We start from the raw sequence: 20,752 nt of genomic DNA on the forward strand, positions 1-20,752 counted from the left end.
TGTTGTTGTATGAGGCCCCACCTGAGGTATGAGGGGGAGGGGTGGAGGGGCGGGAAGGGGGAGGTGGAGGGGCGGGGAGGGGAGGGGGAGGGGTGGAGGGGCGGGGAGGGGAGGGGGAGGGGTGGAGGGGCGGGGTGGGGAGGGGTGGCGGTAGCACCTGGTGATAAGTGAGACTAATGAAGCTCAGGCGTCAATACTGCTACCTCCACCATAATCCCCACCACCACCACCATCCTCCTCCTCACCACCACCATCATCCTCACCACCATCATCATCCCTTCCATCCCCTCCACCACCACCATTCCCTCCAACACCACCACCACCATTCCCTCCATCACCATTACCACTATCCCCTCCACCACCACTATTCCTTCCATCACCACCACCATCCCGACAACCACAACCGCCACCACCACCTGCCTCATGGCGTCACGTACCATAGAAAACGGGGAGCGGGAGAAAAACGCACACGGTGGAGGTTTTGTGGGCGAGGGGCTTGGACTTCCAGCAAGCATACGTGAGCATGTTAGATAGGAGTGAATGGAGGGAAATGGTTCTTGGGACGTGAGGAGCTGTTGGAGTGTGAGCAGAGTACTACAATGTGAAGGGATTCAGGGAAACCGGTTAGCTAGACTTGAGTCCTGGAAATGGGAAGTACAATGCCCGCACTTTAAAGACGGGTTTGGGATATTGGCAGTTTGGAGTGACATCTAAACTTACAAGGTTCGTAGGTTCGAGTCTCCTTCAGCCAGAGATCAGTGTTTGTGTATATTTCGCATGCTCTCGCGAATTCCTTGCATTGTTCAAATCTCTAGTAAGGCTGATGCATGCAGGGGATGAGATGAAAAGCTGTAAGCCTTCTCCCTGAAAGCTGGCTGCCTTGGATCAAATGTGTAGCGCATGCTACACGCCAAGGTATTGTCCAGTGTGGGTAGATTGCTAAAGCACTGCGTACCTTGTCCTAAGGTTCGTAGGTTCGAGTCTCCTTCAGCCAGAGATCAGTGTTTATATATATATATATATATATATATATATATATATATATATATATATATATATATATATATAATTTTTACATTAACATAAATGAAAAAAACTAAATGTATCTTTAAACGTATAAGAGAAAAATTGAGAAAGGACTTAATTTTAAATGAGTTCTTGCTAATTGACCAATTTTACCTATTATGATCGGCCGCCTCCCACCAAGGCAGGGTGGCCCGAAAAAGAAAAACTTTCACCATCATTCATGCCATCACTGTCTTGCCAAAGGCATGCTTACACTACAGTTATAAAACTGCAACATTAACACCCCTCCATCAGAGTGCAGACACTGTACTTCCCATCTCCAGGACTCAAGTCCGGCCTGCTGGTTTCCCTGAATCCCTTCATAAATGTTACCTGGCTCACACTCCAACAGCACGTCAAGTCCTAGAAACCATTTCTCTCCATTCACTCCTATCTAACAAACTCACGCATGCTTGTGAAAGTCCAAGCCCCTTGCACACAAAACCTCCTTTACCCCCTCCCTCCAACCTTTCCTAGGCCGACCTCTACTCCGCCTTCCCTCCATTACAGATTTATACACTCGGGAAGTCATTCTATTTTGTTCTATTCTCTCTACATGTCCAAACCACCTCAACAACCCTTCCTCAGCCCTCTGGATAATAGTTTTGGTAATTTCGCACCTTCTCTTAATTTCCTAACTACGAATTCTCTGCATTACATTTACACCACACATCCCCCTCAGACACGACATCTCCACTGCCTCCAGCCTTCTCCTTGTTGCAACAATCACCACACACTTATACAAGAGCTTTGGTATAACTATACTTTCATACATTCTCCTCTTTGCTTCCATGGATAAATTTCCTCAGTGCACCATTCACCTGTTTCCTCTTGTCAATTCTCTGATTCACCTCATCTTTCATAGACCCATCTGCTGACACGTCCATCTCCTAAATTTCTGAATACATTCACTTCTTCCATACTCTCTCCCTCCAACCTGATATCCAATCTTTCGTTACCTAATTTTTGTTATCCTCACCACATTACTTTTTAATATATTCACTTTCAATTTTCTTGTTTTACATACCCTACCAAACTCATCTACCAACCTCTGCAGCTTCTCTTCAGAATCTCACAAAAGCACAGTGTCATCAGCAAAGAGCATATGTGACAACTCCCATTTTGTGTTAGATTCTTTATCTTTTAACCCTAAACCTCTTGCCAACACCCGAGCATTCACTACTCTTACAACCACATCTATAAACATATTGAACAACCATAGTGACATCACACATCCTTGTCTAAGGCCTACTTTTACTAGGAAATAATGTCACTCTCTCCTACATACTCTAACCTGAGCCTCACTATCCTCGTAAAACCATACCCCCGGCCGGGATTGAACCCGCGGTCATAGAGTCTCAAAACTCCAGCCCGTCGCGCTAACCACTAGACCAGCTAGCCACAATAAGATTCATCCAACTAGGTATATTTCTACACGGCATATTTCTGACGGCAGTGAAGGGACTTGAGCTAGAGTTCGTCACGGCCACGCTAGCTGGAGATTCGTCTGTGAAAACTTGGATTTGTGGTCACAGAGGTTGTACATGGTGTAGAAATATACTAGTTGGATGAATCTTTCAATGGTTAACCTACTCTCCTAATTCAATCGTGTCATACATTTACAACATTTACTGCTTTCACACCTCCTATTCCATACATTTGCAACATCTGCCACATTGCCCTCCCTCTCCCCTATCCACGCTGTGGAACGCCTTTTCCAAATCCATCGTTGCCACAAAAACCTCTTTACCCTTATTTAAATACTGTTCACCTATATGTTTCACTGTAAACACTTGGTGTACACACCCCTACCCTTCCTAAACCTCCTTTTTCGTCTGCTATCCCACTCTCCTGTCTTACTCTCATTTTTTTCAATAATAACTCTACCACACACTTTACCAGGTATACTCAACAGACTTATTTCCCTATGTTTGCATTCTCTTTTGTCCCCTTTGCCTTATACAAAGGAACTATGCATGCTCTCTGCCAATCCCTAGGTACTTTACCCTCTTCCATTTATTAAATAAAAACACCAACAACTCCAAAACTATATCGCCACCTGCTTTTAATATTTCTATCTTTATCCCATTACTCCCAGTTGCTTTACCCCCTTTCATTCTACCCACTGCCTCACGAACTTCCCCCACACTCACAACTCTCTCCTCCTCACTCCTACATAATGTTATTCCTCCTTGCCCTATACACAGAATCACAGCTTCCCTGTAATCAACATTTAACAATTCCTCATTATGTTCATTCCATCTTCCCGATACCTCTTACTCTCTGTTTAATAACTCTCCTCTCCTAGTTTTAATAATCAAATCCATTTGTTCTCCAGGCTTCCTCAACTTATTAATCTCACTCCAAAACTCTTATTTAAAAAAAAATTGTTGATAACATTTCACCCACTCTCTCATTTGCTCTCTTTTTACATTGCTTCACCACTCTCTTAACTTCTCTTTTCCTCTCGATATGCTCCTCCCTCGCATCACTTCTGCTTTGTAAAAATCTCTCATATGATAACTTTGTATCTCTTACTACTCTCTTTACATTATCATTCCACCAATCGCTCTTCTTCCTTCCTGCACCCACTTTCCTGTGACCACAAACTTCTGCGTGTCGTAAGAGGCGACTAAAATGCCAGGAGCAAGGGACTAGTAACCCCTTCTCCTGTATGTATTACTAATATCAAAAAGAAAAACTTTTGTTTTTCTTTTTGGGTCACCCTGTCTCGGTGTCATACATCCGGTAGGCAAAATTGGTCAATTAGCAAGAAATCATCTAAAATTAAGTCCTTTCTAAAAATTTTCTTTGAGGCGTTTAAAGATACATATTTTTTCATATATATTAATGTAAAAATTAATAATTTTGAAAGGACACAAATGAAAATAAATCACTTTGCCTAACTTTTTTTTTGTTTTTCCCTAGGTAATTTACACATTTTACTGTAACTATATACGTGTAACTGTACCTAAATAAACTTACTAAGCCTTAAGGCTGATATATCACCTTACATACGATATTACACCCGTCCCAGTCTGTCGCAGGTGGCAGTGTCAAGGCCCTTTCACGTATAGCTTAAATTCTTCCCAAAATTTATTAATTATAAATAAATCTATTTTGTATAACCCTAAGCTATTACTCATATTAAAATCATTACTATTTTTTATGAAGCTTGATTCAGTTATATTTCCCCGCATTGCATAGCTTCTGATGATGCACTGAGAAGTGTGAAAGTACTTGAGCTAAAGGTTACTAGGCTCCGTGGCTTGTCGTTCTTATATGCCTTCGTGTTGATCTTTTATTTTACAGTTCCTTGATAATGTGAGAACTCACGAAATCACTTAGAATTTCACTATTTTTTCACAGTGGTTGTTCTGCATATTGTTATGTCACCTGTTTACAGTGATCTTATTGCATATATATATATATATATATATATATATATATATATATATATATATATATATATATATATATATATATATATATATATATATTCTGAAGAGTATATCTCTCTTGAAGTGTACGGACACTTGACGGGGGTATATATATCTATGTATACAATGCAAGTTTAAATTTAATATCTTTTATCAATCGCTCAAATTTGTATTACATTAGTAACTATCTTTAAATATTTAGAGTTTGCTATATTATATACATAGGTATAGACATTTTTGTTGATATGTTTAAGTGAGTATGAATCGTAGTATAAGACTGTCCGCAATGTTATATATAACTGGGCGTTTCCTTGCAGGAGACATACAGTGTACACTGCTAGAGACACCAATGCAGTTTAAGGTGAGCCTTACACAGATCTCCCTCTAAACAGATCTTACCCTCCCAGAATTCCTTCCAATGCACTCTTAATTAAGTATTGTAATATTGTAATATTTATACATCTACCTGATTAATAAATTGATCTAATTCTAATCGTTTATTAATTAATAGGCACAGGATACACAGTGTACTCGTACAGTACACAGAAGGGTGTATGTCTCATACGGTATAAATGCCTAAGTTTTATCATAATCTCTACTTTAGGGATTAAAATATTCTTGACTGGTGGTTTGCAGGTGACATGCAAACTGAATGACCCTCGCGCAGTCTATTGAATTTCTGGACGTATTAACTAACAAATCATTGACAGACTTCAAACCTAATAGAGCAACAGAGCTAAAGAAAAGGTCTTCCCTGAGGTTATCCAAAACTCTGGTGAGGATACCAAGAGTACGAATGTTATGGTAGACTTGTACAATACCAGGCAGTCTGGGGAGATATAGGGAGATAAGACACTTCACAGGACCGCCTTAAGTCTCCCAGCTCAGGCTGACAGTGTCTGTATAACATACAGTACCTGGAGTATACCCTCCAGGGTATACTCCAGGTCCATGACCAGGCCTTGTGGTGGATCAAGGCCTGATCAACCAGGATGTTACTGCTGGCCACACGCAAACCGCCATACGATCCATAGCCCGGCTGGTGTCTGTCCAGCTCCTTCTTGAAGATAGACAGGGGTCTATTGGTAATCCCCCTTATGTATGCTGGAAGGCAGTTGAACAATCTTGGGCCCCTCGCATTTACTGTGTTGTCTCTTAGCATACTCATGGCTCCTCTTGTTTTCATTGGGGGGATGTTGAATCACCTGCAGAGTATTTTGCTTTCATAAGGAATGATTTCCGTAACATACAGTACCACTGTAACATACAGCACCACGTTAACATATAGTACCACCGTACAGTACAGCCGTAACATACAGTACCACTGTAACATACAGCACCACGTTAACATATAGTACCACCGTACAGTACAGCCGTAACATACAGTAGCATTGTAACATACAGCACCACGTTAACATATAGTACCACCGTACAGTACAGCCGTAACATACAGTACCACTGTAACATACAGCACCACGTTAACATATAGTACCACCGTACAGTACAGCCGTAACATACAGTAGCACTGTAGCATACAGCACCAGTACAGTAACACCACGTTAACATATAGTACCACCGTACAGTACAGCCGTAACATACAGTAGCATTGTAACATACAGCACCACGTTAACATATAGTACCACCGTACAGTACAGCCGTAACATACAGTAGCACTGTAACATACAGCACCACGTTAACATATAGTACCACCGTACAGTACAGCCGTAACATACAGTAGCACTGTAGCATACAGCACCACGTTAACATATAGTACCACCGTACAGTACAGCCGTAACATACAGTACCACTGTAACATACAGCACCACGTTAACATATAGTACCACATATAGTACAGTGAACAGTAACAGTTCATTTTACGCTAGTAATTAACTCAAAGTTACTAAACATCGGTTGTGTATTGCTATGGAACTGATGTGTTTTATGGAAAGCTAAGCCAGAGTGTTGAAGTCTAGGGCTTATTCAGGCCGCCATGCCCTTTGTCACTGACCCGTAGGGATACCTGTATCCCGAAAAGAGGGATAATACTGCTATTGTATGCGGAGCGAGGAATAGACCTCTGAGTTTGTATACGTGGTGGTGTTAGAGACAATGAATAAGGTTTAATACTAGGTGGTGAGGGAGGGACAGAGGGATGGATGGAGGGGAGGGAGGGAAGGATATGGGGGTTAGGAGGAAGGATGGAAGGAAGAGGAGGATGAGCGGGAAGGAGGAAAGGATGGTAGGGAGAGAGAACAGGATGCGAGGGAGGGAAGAGAATTTGGAAGGGAAGGAGATAAGAGGGTGAAGAGAGGAGTGGTAGGGAGGAAGAGTTAAAGAACAAGGGGAGAGGTGAGACAATAGCAGGGAGGAAATGGTGTTAGGCAGGGAAAGAAGAGTCTTACAGGGAAAAGGGTGGCAGGGAGGAAGGGAGATAAAGTGATAGAGAGGGAGGGAGGGAGATGGAAGAGGGGGGAGATAGAGTGATAGAAAGAGGGAAGGGAGGGAGACAGGTGTGCACTGTCAACGCCTGGACAAATATTAGTGTCCTACTACTGTAACCTTGGTCACTCCATGGCACTATGACCTTGGTCACTCCATGGTACTGTGACCTTGGTCACTCCTTGGTACTATGACCTTGGTCGCTCCATGGTACTGTGACCTTGGTCACTCCTTGGTACTATGACCTTGGTCACTATATGGTACTGTGACCTTGGTCATTCCTTGGTACTATGGCCTTGGTCACTCCTTGGTACTATGACCTTGGTCACTACATGGTACTGTGACCTTGGTCACTCCTTGGTACTATGACCTTGTTCACTCCATGGTACTGTGACCATGGTACTATGACCATGGTCACTCCATGGTACTGCGACCTTGGTCACTCCATGGTACTGCGACCTTGGTCACTCCATGATACTGTGATCTTGGCCATTCCTTGGTACTATGACCTTGGTCACTACATGGTACTGTGACCTTGGTCACTCCTTGGTACTATGACCATGGTCACTCCATGGTATTGTGACCATGATCACTCCATGGTACTGTGACCTTGGTCACTCCATGGTACCATGACCTTGGTCACTCCTTAGTACTATGACCTTGGTCACTCCATGGTACTGTGACCTTGGTCACTTCTTGGTACTATGACCTTGGTCACTCCATGGTACTGTGACCTTGGTCACTCCATGGTACTATGACCATGGTCACTCCATGGTACTGTGACCTTGGTCACTCCATGGTACTGCGACCTTGGTCACTCCATGATACTGTGATCTTGGCCATTCCTTGGTACTATGACCTTGGTCACTCCATGGTACTGTGACTTTGGTCACTCAATGGTACCGTGACCTTGGTCACTCCTTGGTACTATGACCTTGGTCACTGCATGGTACTGTGACCTTGGTCACTCCATGGTACCGTGACCTTGGTCACTCCGTGGTACTATGACCATGGTCACTCCATTGTACTGTGACCTTGGTCACTCAATGGTACTGTGACCTTGGTGACTCCATGGTACTATGACCATGGTCACTCCATGGTACAGTGACCTTGGTGACTCCATGGTACTATGACCATGGTCACTCCATGGTACTATGAAGGGAGACAGGTGTGCACTGTCAACGCCTCTGGACAAATATTAGTGTCCTACTACTGTGACCTTGGTCACTCCATGGTACCGTGACCTTGCTCACTCCTTGGTACTATGACCATGGTCACTCCATGGTACTATGACCTTGGTCACTCCATGGTACTATGACCATGGTCACTCCATGGTACAGTGACCTTGGTCACTCCATGGTACTCTGACTTGGTCACTCCATGGTAGTGACCTTGGTCATTCCTTGGTACTATGACCTTGGTCACTCTTGGTATTATGACCTTGGTCACTCTTGGTACTGTGACCTTGGTCACTCCTTGGTACTATGACCTTGTTCACTCCATGGTACTGTGACCATGGTCACTCCATGGTACTGTGACCTTGGTCGCTCCATGGTACTGTGACCTTGGTCACTCCATGGTACTATGACCATGGTCACTCCATGGTACTGTGACCTTGGTCACTCCATGGTACTGTGACATTGGTCACTCCATGGTACTGTGACCTTGGTCACTCCTTGGTACTATGACCTTGGTCGCTCCATGGTACTGTGACCTTGGTCACTCCTTGGTACTATGACCTTGGTCACTCCATGGTACTGTGACCTTGGTCATTCCTTGGTACTATGGCCTTGGTCACTCCTTGGTACTATGACCTTGGTCACTACATGGTACTGTGACCTTGGTCACTCCTTGGTACTATGACCTTGTTCACTCCATGGTACTGTGACCTTGGTCACTCCATGGTACTGTGACCTTGGTCGCTCCATGGTACTGTGACCTTGGTCACTCCATGGTACTATGACCATGGTCACTCCATGGTACTGTGACCTTGATCACTCCATGGTACTGTGACCTTGGACACTCCATGGTACCATGACCTTGGTCACTCCTTGGTACTATGACCTTGTTCACTCCATGGTACTGTGACCTTGGTCACTTCTTGGTACTATGACCTTGGTCACTCCATGGTACTGTGACCTTGGTCACTCCATGGTACTATGACCATGGTCACTCCATGGTACTGTGACCTTGGTCACTCCATGGTACTGCGACCTTGGTCACTCCATGATACTGTGATCTTGGCCATTCCTTGGTACTATGACCTTGGTCACTCCATGGTACTGTGACTTTGGTCACTCAATGGTACCGTGACCTTGGTCACTCCTTGGTACTATGACCTTGGTCACTCCATGGTACTGTGACCTTGGTCACTCCATGGTACCGTGACCTTGGTCACTCCTTGGTACTATGACCATGGTCACTCCATTGTACTGTGACCTTGGTCACTCAATGGTACTGTGACCTTGGTGACTCCATGGTACTATGACCATGGTCACTCCATGGTACAGTGACCTTGGTGACTCCATGGTACTATGACCATGGTCACTCCATGGTACTATGAAGGGAGACAGGTGTGCACTGTCAACGCCTCTGGACAAATATTAGTGTCCTACTACTGTGACCTTGGTCACTCCATGGTACCGTGACCTTGCTCACTCCTTGGTACTACGACCTTGGTCACTCCATGGTACTATGACCTTGGTCACTCCATGGTACTATGACCATGGTCACTCCATGGTACAGTGACCTTGGTCACTCCATGGTACTCTGACTTGGTCACTCCATGGTAGTGACCTTGGTCATTCCTTGGTACTATGACCTTGGTCACTCTTGGTATTATGACCTTGGTCACTCTTGGTACTGTGACCTTGGTCACTCCTTGGTACTATGACCTTGTTCACTCCATGGTACTGTGACCATGGTCACTCCATGGTACTGTGACCTTGGTCGCTCCATGGTACTGTGACCTTGGTCACTCCATGGTACTACGACCATGGTCACTCCATGGTACTGTGACCTTGGTCACTCCATGGTACTGTGACATTGGTCACTCCATGGTACCGTGACCTTGGCCACTCCTTGGTACTATGACCTTGGTCACTACATGGTACTGTGACCTTGGTCACTCCTTGGTACTATGACCTTGGTCACTCCATGGTACTGTGACCTTGGTCACTTCATGGTACTATGACCATGGTCATTCCTTGGTACTATGACCTTGGTCACTTCATGGTACTATGACCTTGGTCACTCCATGGTACTGTGACCTTGGTCACTGCTTGGTACTATGACCTTGGTCACTCCTTGGTACTATGACCTGAGTCACTCCATGGTACTATGACCATGGTCACTCCATGGTACTGTGACCTTGGTCACTCCATGGTACTGTGACATTGGTCACTCCATGGTACTGTGACATTGGTCACTCCATGGTACCGTGACCTTGGTCACTCCATGGTACTGTGACATTGGTCACTCCATGGTACTGTGACCTTGGTCACTCCATGGTACTGTGACATTGGTCACTCCATGGTACTGTGACATTGGTCACTCCATGGTACCGTGACCTTGGTCACTCCATGGTACTGTGACATTGGTCACTCCATGGTACCGTGACCATGGTCACCCTTGGTACTATGACCTTGGTCACTACATGGTACTGTGACCTTGGTCACTCCTTGGTACTATGACCTTGGTCACTCCATGGTACTGTGACCTTGGTCACTTCATGGTACTATGACCATGGTCATTCCTTGGTACTATGACCTTGGTCACTTCATGGTACTATGACCTTGGTCACTCCATGGTACTGTGACCTTGGTCACTGCTTGGTACTATGACCTTGGTCACTCCTTGGTACTATGACCTGAGTCACTCCATGGTACTATGACCATGGTCACTCCATGGTACTGTGACCTTGGTCACTCCATGGTACTGTGACATTGGTCACTCCATGGTACTGTGACATTGGTCACTCCATGGTACCGTGACCTTGGTCACTCCATGGTACTGTGACATTGGTCACTCCATGGTACTGTGACCTTGGTCACTCCATGGTACTGTGACATTGGTCACTCCATGGTACTGTGACATTGGTCACTCCATGGTACCGTGACCTTGGTCACTCCATGGTACTGTGACATTGGTCACTCCATGGTACCGTGACCATGGTCACCCTTGGTACTATGACCTTGGTCACTCCATGGTACTGTGACATTGGTCACTCCATGGTACTGTGACCTTGGTCACTCCATGGTACTATGACCATGGTCACTCCATGGTACTGTGACCTTGGTCACTCCATGGTACTATGACCATGGTCATTCCTTGGTACTATGACCTTGGTCACTCCATGGTACTGTGACATTGGTCACTCCATGATGCTCTGACCTTGGACCTTACTCAGCAAGTAACATTTCGTACTCAGTGTTTTACATTCCTTAGTCTGATATATCTCCGTCATTCTCTCCTCCATATCATCACAATTTTGGAAATCTCGACCGATAAGATGAGGAATTAGACACCCGGGTATCTTCAAGTAAAGATACCTGAGTATGTTAAAATAAATATACATGGATATCTTTACTTGAAGACGTTTCACCAAGCAGTGATTCTATCAGTTCGGTACTGAGAAAATATACGAATGATATCCCCCTAGTACTGAACTGAGAAAGTCACTGGTTGGCGACAAAGTCAAACAGGTGTTAAAAAGTGTCTAAGTCCTCGTCAAAATACCAAAATATTGTCAAAAACTAGACTCTCTTTGAAGGAACTCTGCAGACACGAACCACCGGTCTGGGATGATCACTCAGGCATGTACCAGAATATGTTAATGACCGGAAGCGGCGGCTCAGGTCAAGAGAGGCTGGGGGAGGTCAGTGGGAGGTCAGCACGGGTCAAAAGGGATTACTGGTTATCTTGTTATTGTTCACTGGTGTATGTGAGGATCAGTGAAGGTCTGGTGGAGGTGCTGGAGTGGTGGAGGTGCTGGAGTGGTGCAGGTACTGGAGGGATGGAGTGGTGGAGGTGCTGCAGTGGTGCAGGTGCTGGAGTGGTGGTGGTGCTGGAGTGGTGGAGGCGCTGGAGTGGTGCAGGTACTGGAGTGATGGAGTGGTGGAGGTGCTGCAGTGGTGCAGGTGCTGGAGTGGTGGTGGTGCTGGAGTGGTGGAGGTGCTGGAGTGGTGCAGGTACTGGAGTGATGGAGTGGTGGAGGTGCTGCAGTGGTGCAGGTGCTGGAGTGGTGATGGTGCTGGAGTGGTGGTGGTGCTGGAGTGGTGGAGGTGCTGGAGTGGTGGAGGTGCTGAAGTGGTGCAGGTGCTGGAGTGGTGGTGGTGCTGGAGTGGTGGAGGTGCTGGAGTGGTGGAGGTGCTGAAGTGGTGGAGTGGTGGAAGTACTGGAGTGGTGGAGGTGCTGAAGTGGTGGACTGGTGGAGGTGCTGGAATGGTGGAGGTGCTGGAGTGATGGAGTGGTGGAGGTGTTGGAGTGATGGAGTGGTGGAGGAGCTGGAGTGGTGGAGGTGCTGGAGTGGTGGAGGTGCTGGAGTGATGGAGTGATGGAGCAGTGGAGGTGCTGGAGTGATGGAGTGGCAGAGGTGCTGGAGTGGTATAGGTGCTAGGTGTTGTAGTGGTGGAGGTGATGGAGTGGTGGAGGCGCTGGGTGGTATAGTGGTGGAGGTGCTGGGTGTTGGAGTGGTGGAGTAGTGTAGTTGGGGAGGACTGGAGAGGTGATTTGTTGACAGTGAAGTTGATGGAGGATGGAAGAGAAGAGTTAAAGGGACCAGTAGATGGAAGATTATGGGTTTGAAAGGTAAAAGATGGGAATAAATGGAATCTAAAATTCGTGTTAATTGAATAATTATCACAGCAAGTGTAGGAAACAGAGAGAGAGAGAAAGAGACCTAGTAAACCCCTGTGTAAAAAAAAAAAGAAGAGAGAAAATAGAAAGGAGAGAGAGAGAGAGGAGGGACCTGAAGATGTACAGAAGAATAGACTGATAGAACGATATCTTTTAACATGAGATAATGAAATATTACCACCTTGCTCACCGTCCCATCCTCCATAAACACTAACACTTGACACTGTCCATAAAGCCACTGAGGCTGTGTTAGAAGCGCTGTGCTGAAACACAGCTTCCTAAGTCGCGTTTCTCTCTGTATTGCACCATTTAAAACTCCAAATCAAGTTTCATTCTGTGTAGATCATCATGGTGTACTCATGGAGTAATTTTAAATAAGTTAAGGCGAGATTAATAATTAAAATTTATTAATATTTGGGTATAAACTTTTTCGAGAAGAAGATATTTTTTATCATTTTCAAATAATAAAATCTCAAAAATATTATTGCTATTTTATCAGTGCTTAGAGAGCTAATAGTTAACTGCTTTAATATTATTTATAATTTTTTTGTGTAGATTAAGAAGTAGGAAGTGTTGTAAAAATTATTTTGACTCAGTGACGGTCCTCGCTCTGGTTATCGTACCATTATTTCGGCTTTGGATTAAGATGAGAAGATGTCTCTGAGTCCTGGAGATGTGAGTGTTACTGTAGGCACAAAATTTAGCATGTTATTATTATTAAAGACAAAGGAACAGGGACAGTGGTTATGTTGGTCTTATCTTGGGTGTTTGCGAGCTGCTAAAAACTGTACAGTCTACAGGGTTGACTATTTTTGCAAACTGGTTACCTGTAACCTGTAAGTAGTTGTATTTTGTACTATCTGGATTTTGGATAATATAGAGTAATAAGGAGGGTTATAAGTTTTATGGTAACTTAGTGTGCCTAGTAACTGTTATATAATGTATATATTTCGGGAATTATGATTAGCCAAATTCCTCTATATACTGAACGATGATATACGCATCTTCTGGCATGTTATTTTTTGTTTGAATTATTGTATGCTGCAAACAATGTTTGCTCCCTTATATCTCACATAAATCGGTGACAGACATTGTATATAAGTATAAAAAATAACTCATAGATCTTTATTACCTAATATTCGTATTTTTACATTCAGAGATGTGCTACACTTCCTTACACACCATTCATTACAGTGTGTTGACCATAAGGAATATGTACCTCTCATGAGTAGACTTGAAGGTCAATATCCCTATCAGGTTTATATACCTGTCATGAGTCGACTATCAGGTTAATATACCTGTCATGAGTCGACTATCAGGTTAATATACCTGTCATGAGTCGACTATCAGGTTAATATACCTGTGATGACACGAGTATAAGGTCAGTATACCTGTCATGAGTAGACCAGCAGGTCATAGGCACTCATTGAACCTATGGCAGCGATGCGCAGCGGTTACGACTCTTGTAAGACAAGGTTGAATTATCTTTGAAAAAATAAAGCTAATTGGCCTTTGGAAGTCAAGGGTTAGTGGCCTCTCACCTACCGTCATTTAACACGAGAGAGAAGCTGCCTGACCTCATCTCTGGTACAGAGGTCAGAGGTCACATGAGGAGTTGACCTGGGGTTCACATCTACTGCAGACACACCTGGTCAGGACGCCACTTTGAGATTTGACTCTTAGCAATCGTGGAAATTTATCTCGTATTTTTTTCATGGGTTTAGTGTTTATCTTGCAAATAAATTTAAAAAAATAATGATAATTTTAACGATTATAATGGGTAGCTCTCGGTGGTTGCTTGAATTTTTCTTCCTCCAGACTTTTGTTTGTAAATACACAAAAGAATGGACGTGGAATAGAAAGGTAGTCCTTGAGTGTTTGTTGCATTGTCAGCTCTGTATAACTGATCCACAGCGGCAACAACTGCGACATCTGTTTCATTTCACAGCCTCAGAAAGCTTTCATGCTGCATCTGTTCTTATCAAAGCCATGCAGTTCTTAAACTCAGGTCGTAATGAACGACTATTTACTCACTGACAGTCGCCCATTACAACTTATCTTGAGATTTTAGGTTATAACTCGAGAAAGCCTCACCAGATCGGCTTCAACTTTTCAACGCTGGTATGCCATGTAGGAAAAACAGTTCATGTAACTATTGTCATGTGCAGATGCCCTGTGATCAATGTTGTATTTTTCATTCACTGTATCCTGGACTAGGTATATACACAAACAAATGTATTTACATAAACAAATTCTATCACCAGAATATATTTACCTTGGAAGGGAGGACAATGTGAGGAAGACCACACAGGAGGAACCATACAAGGCTACAAGCTAGATATGAGCACACTTTCTTGTGCTATTAGTCAGGTAGTCAGTTCCATTATTTGCTATACTCTGCTTGGCGTTTAATTTTTTTTTTTCGGTGACTAATGGTTGGCGAGGCAACCAGACTGAAAAGCATCTTTACCGGACCTCTGTCAGTACTTAAAGGATATTTGAAGAATGCTTTCAGTGGTCAATGCCCCATGGACCAGCCCCAGACCAGGCATCCTGGTCTGGACCAGGCATCCTGGTCTGGACCAGGCATCGTGGTCTGGTGTAAAAGTTAGTATGTATTTTTTATGTGCCCTTTCAATTTTGTTACCATCTTAATGCGTTGTGTAGGGAAGGACTGATGAGTGTGCATGAATGCTTCGCAACACTGTCTTGGTTCCTCTGCTTCCTGGACTGATGTGTGTGTTCGAGTGCTTCACAAAGTTTTTGGCACCAATATCTGCAGCTGCTGCTGCAAAGGATAACAATCTACAGAGAATAATAATGAAGATATAATTTTATAGACGGTATATAATACCGAGAAGTTGATTAGTAAGACACATGTGCATCTTTGGGTGTCTTTATTGACGACAGGTGTCGCCTGTACTGCGCGGGGTATTGCACATGTGTCTTACTTATCAACATGTCGGTATTGTATACCATTATATTCAAACTAGTTTTTTTTGTATCTTATCTGAATCTAACTTTGTTAAACTTGAATCCGTTGCCGTGAATCCTGTATTTACTAGATTCTTTCAGCATGCTATTGTATAACCTTTCTTTATTCCTTCCATTGGTACTCTAAAGACATATCCCATCCCCCTAATTCTACGTCTTTCCAGAGAAGACAAATTCATTGTCTTCTTGGGAAAGGTTTCTGATACATTGGATCAACTTCGTCATCTTTCTCAGCACTTTCTCCGGCGCATTCATGTCCATTCTTAATACTAGTCCTGAGAGACAATGTTAATGACGCCTTGCCAAAGATACAAAAGCTAGTAGAAATCTTGGGTACATATCAAGAAGTTGTCTTGGTTTTAAATTTCTGATGACGATTTTTTTTCACTTGGTTTGACTAAGATCTACATTATTTAGATTTTAAGTGCCAGAGTTATTTTACTTTCTTAGGATTAAAATCTTACATTTGTAGTCAGCAATAAACTGCACCTGCCACTTCTTTGACCACAACATCAACCTATCCAGGTCATCCTATAATTTTCTAGTCTCTTAATCAGAAATTATATGAAGTCCTATTTTAGTGTCATCATCTAGCTTACTTATGTTACTATCTATTACCTATTCTGTGCCTAGACAACTACAGCAAACGTCTGAAGTATGAAAATATGTCAAAATATGCTTGTAGCACTGTCAGTAATCTCCTTACCTACTTATCACTAAAGCAAGAAAACACTACGTCCCGTCTTGATAGGCAACATAATAACGTCAGTATTAGCGAGCTATTCAACACCACTGCAGATCAGTTTGGCTGTCTTTCTACGTAAATCCTAAGAATGGAGGAGAGTAACAGCAAATGGGACTACGGAACGGGGACACTTTGATGGCAATGGCAAAGTAAACTGGATGACAGAGCTGTTTAAGATAATCAAAGCGCCAAGAGGCAACCGAGGGATTATTACCACGCATAAAGAATAGAGAGGTAACTGGACACAAGTGCAACTAATGTGATACCTTATTGTGGTAAAGTTTTACTCTCCAGGAGTGAATATTAAAAGGGTATAAAATTCCGACAGGTTGTTAGGTGAGACACATATGCAACAGTTAGGTATCTTTATTTCGAAACGTTTCGCCTACACAGTAGGCTTCTTCAGTCGAGTACAGAAAAGTTGATAGAAGAGACGTGAAGACGATGTAATCAGTCCATCACCCTTGAAGTTTTTGAGGTGGTCTGGAGAAGAGTATTGGTCCATAGTCTGCAACAATGTGGAGTTGAAGTGACAGGATGGAACCTTACATCTCACCTCCTGGCGGTATATAAGACTCCATCCTGTCACTTCAACTCCATATTGTTTCAGACTATGGAACAATACTCTTCTCCAAACTGAGGGTTATTAGGAAAGACACATATGCAACAGTTAGGTATCTTTATTTCGAAACGTTTCGCCTACACAGTAGGCTTCTTCAGTCGAGCACAGAAAAGTTGATAGAAGCAGAAGAGACTTGAAGACGATGTAATCAGTCCATCACCCTTGAAGTTTTGAAGTGGTCAGTCCCTCAGTCTGGAGAAGAGTATTGTTCCATAGTCTGAAACAATATGGAGTTGAAGTATGTATGTATAATGTTCGCCAAGACCGTAGTCCTGACACGGGTCTCAATCTTGCGATGACCCGTCTCTGGCTCCCGAGGGAGAAAGGTTTCTACAATGATGCGACGTATGCTGCTCAAGCACTCTTCTGGTCAGTTCACCTGCTGCATCGCATAAGCGACAGCACCATATGTACTCCTAACTGTGGACACTAGCGAAGAGGAGGATATGTTGTCATCACGGCAACAGCTTGTCTGGTTCGTTGACTCCATGGTACACCAGTGCGGCCGCAGTCATCTCTGGGTCCCCTTCAGGAAGGAACATCACTCCCAGCTGCCTGAGGAGTGTCTCAGTAACTTTGCACTCCAGAAGATAGTGTGTTAGGGGCCACTGGGCAACGTGTTGACAGTACTGGCACATCTCCTCAGCCTTGTCTACCATCATCTTGGCTGTGGGAAACCCCAAACGAAGCCGATGGATGGCGGTACACTGCTCTCTGGACCAGCTTCCATTATATGGAGGGGGTTCTCCCTGAGTCGCTGCTCGGTACCACTGTTGAGATGGGATGTCACCTAAGACCTCCCCCATAAGTTTCATGGCTCTGGCAGCCACCAGTTTGGTCTGTCGTAGGCTGATGGGGACAGTAATCCCAACATGTGAATAGTCTGTTGCTGCCTTGGCAGCATGGCTGAGGATCCAGTTCAATGTCGATCTGTTACCCTGAACTTCTAAGGCTGTCATTATGCTCAGGATCGATGTGATGAGGTGAACATTGTCCTGTGGTTGAGGATGGGAGAGGGCATTGATTGCAGAGGTGGAATCAACATGTATGACAGGTCGGAGTCGATGTCGTAGGGCATGTGACAATGCCTGCTGAATCGCCACCAGCTCAGCTTGAAGGATCGTGCAGTGGTCAGGGAGTCGCCAGCCTTGTGTGTGACCATTGTGGTACAGTCCAGCTGCTGCTCTCTTCCTGTCAGGGTCGACAGAACCATCTGTGAAATACACTGCACATGTGCCTCCCTCTGCCAGTGTCACGCTTGTCTCAGCATGATTCCTGAGGGTGTCGTGACTGCAGAGACGCTTAGAGATGGGTAGTTGCATGATGCAAACATCGGCTGTGTCAGCATAGTTGCTGATCCCCTTATATGTGTTGTATAGGGTATCATAGTGCCATCCATGTGTTTATATAGAAGATCCCTTAGGCCTGTGACTGTATGACGTCACGGGATGCAGCATGCGAGTGAGACAAGCTGCCTCCCCCTCAGTCGACGCATAGGCATAGTAGGAGGCAGGACACGGCAGGCTGGGCTCCATCTCCCATTACCACAGTCTGACAATATAGCGTTACCATCCAACAAGTGAGTTTACCTTATCCAAAAATCTCCTACCGAACCCCAACAGTCTCTTTGGAGGCAGGAGAGTCATCCACTCCACCGAGTTTGTTCATTCCTCCAGTAAGAAAGAGCCGATCCCTTGTTTTCTGGTGATTCGATTCCTGCTCCAGGAAGATCTTATTCTGACTGTGTAGCCACCAGCACCCATTAGTGACTCTGTAATGAGCCAAGAATTACTGTATCGAACAGTCGAGTTGAGTACTCCTAGCAGAAGAGTTAGTAATTCCAGTCACTAGTGAATGTAGCTGTATCTTTTGTAGATACTCGTTCAGATCGTCCATGTAGCTGTATCTTTTGTAGATACTCGTTCATTTCTCCCTCAGTCAAGGCATGTGTTAGCCATTGCAGAGGAATTCGATCCTCCCAGAGATGATAACCATTCTGCATATGTAAACCTCACCCTCGCAGAATTGGGTTTAGATGTTAACAGCCTGTATAATTAGATGTCCGAGATGAATGAAATTGTTAACTGTGTGTCTTGTTATTAGCTGATCAGTTTGTCAGAAATTTTTGTGTTCACGTTCCCTCCGAATTCTGAGAATTTAGCAATACTGATATGTGTGCACCAGATGCCTTTGCTGTTAATTTCACCTTGTATGTATATATATATTTGTTCTCCTTCTGAATCCGTAGAGTGCATGAATACAGATCGATCGATCAATTCCATCCATATTGTACAATGATTTGTTCTTATAAGTCGTAATGCATTACAATGAAATTCATTACGTTAAAACTGATTACGTTAACACACATTATGTAAAACTCATTTTGTTAACATCCATTATGATACCATCCATTAGTTCTAAGTTATATATGAATTTGTTATTGTATAGAATCAGCCCAGAACCACCTGCCTGTTCAGCCTATAGCATAGTAGTGTATGTCGAGACGACAGGTGTAGTGTCTGATATGTGGAAGATGGCTAATGTAATTCCTATTTTTAAAAAAGGGGACAACTCGTTATCGTCAAATTACCGCCCAATAAGCCTGACCTCAATTGTAGGCAAATTACTAGAGTCAATTATAGCTGAGATTATAAGAAGCCATCTCGATAAGCATACCTGGAGTTTGAAGATTGAGACACTTATGCAGCATATGGGAATCTTTATTCAGGAAACGTTTCGCCACACAGTGGCTTCATCAGTCCAATACAAAGAGGAAGGCGTAAGGAGAGGAGGAGTATGAGGAGTATGAGGAGTATGAGGCAGGAACATCTCTACTGTTCCTGCCTACTTTCTGTATTCGACTGAAGAAGCCTACTGTGTAGGCGAAACGTTTCGGAATAAAGTTGCCTAACTGTTGCCTGTGTCTTACCTACCAGCAGTAGTAGTGGTAATATTAGTAGTAGTAGTAATATTAGTTGCAGTAGTAGTAATAGTAAAATTAGTTGTAGTAGTAGTAGTAGTAATAGTTGTAGTAGTAGTAGTAATATTAGTTGTAGTTGTAGTAGTAGTAGTAATATTAGTTGTTGTTGTAGTAGTAGTAGTAATATTAGTTGTAGTAGTAGTAGTAGTAGTAGTAATATTAGTTGTAGCAGTAGTAGTAATATTAGTTGTAGTAGTGGTAGTAGTAATAGTAATATTAGTTGTAGTAGTAATATTGGAATCCCTTGTTAATAATTTAGAAGTTTCAGAGGAACTGGGTGCTAGCGACCACAAATCAATTACATTTAGAATTGAATGGAAGTATGATAGTAGGGATAACTCAGTAACAGTCCCAGATTTTCGCTTAGCAGATTACGATGGGCTTAGAGAACACTTATCATCTGTTGACTGGGGTAACGAAGAGAGCTATCAATATGACAGTTTTCTGAGCACAATACATGCTGCTCAAAGAACGTTTATCCCTTACAAGGAAATTAGATCAAATAGAAATGACCCAAATGTTAGATTGTTAGACGAAGAATGAGGGGAGACCTGATCGAAGTGTATAAGTGGAAGATAAGTATTAATAAAGGGGATATTAACAAGGTCTTG

This window comes from Cherax quadricarinatus, chromosome 1 (genome assembly GCF_038502225.1).
Source record: "Cherax quadricarinatus isolate ZL_2023a chromosome 1, ASM3850222v1, whole genome shotgun sequence".
Lineage (NCBI taxonomy): Eukaryota > Metazoa > Arthropoda > Malacostraca > Decapoda > Parastacidae > Cherax > Cherax quadricarinatus.